Genomic DNA, 323 nt, shown 5'->3' on the forward strand with positions numbered 1-323 from the left:
CTTACAACAACTGCTTCGACCACTGCGCCCGCACCACACTGCACTATGTACACTCCGCTATTTCCCGCGGCTAACACAGGCGGGTTCTCAGAAAGAAATCCTTGGAGAAACAGATTCCTCTCGAATATCGCGTATTGCGACGCGACGATTTTAGACGTCGAGGTCCACGTTTCCACACTAACAAGGGAACCTCGCGAAGTGTCAAATTCTGATCTTAACGAAACTTTTTATACATGTAGGTTACCTAAATATATGAATTTAGAAATTAGCAGTTGCGGCCCAAAAATGGTTTAAAGGAATGAAACCACCGCTTATATATAAAT

This window comes from Wasmannia auropunctata, unplaced genomic scaffold (assembly GCF_000956235.1).
Source record: "Wasmannia auropunctata unplaced genomic scaffold, wasmannia.A_1.0 LD336101.1, whole genome shotgun sequence".
Taxonomy (NCBI): Eukaryota; Metazoa; Arthropoda; class Insecta; order Hymenoptera; family Formicidae; genus Wasmannia; species Wasmannia auropunctata.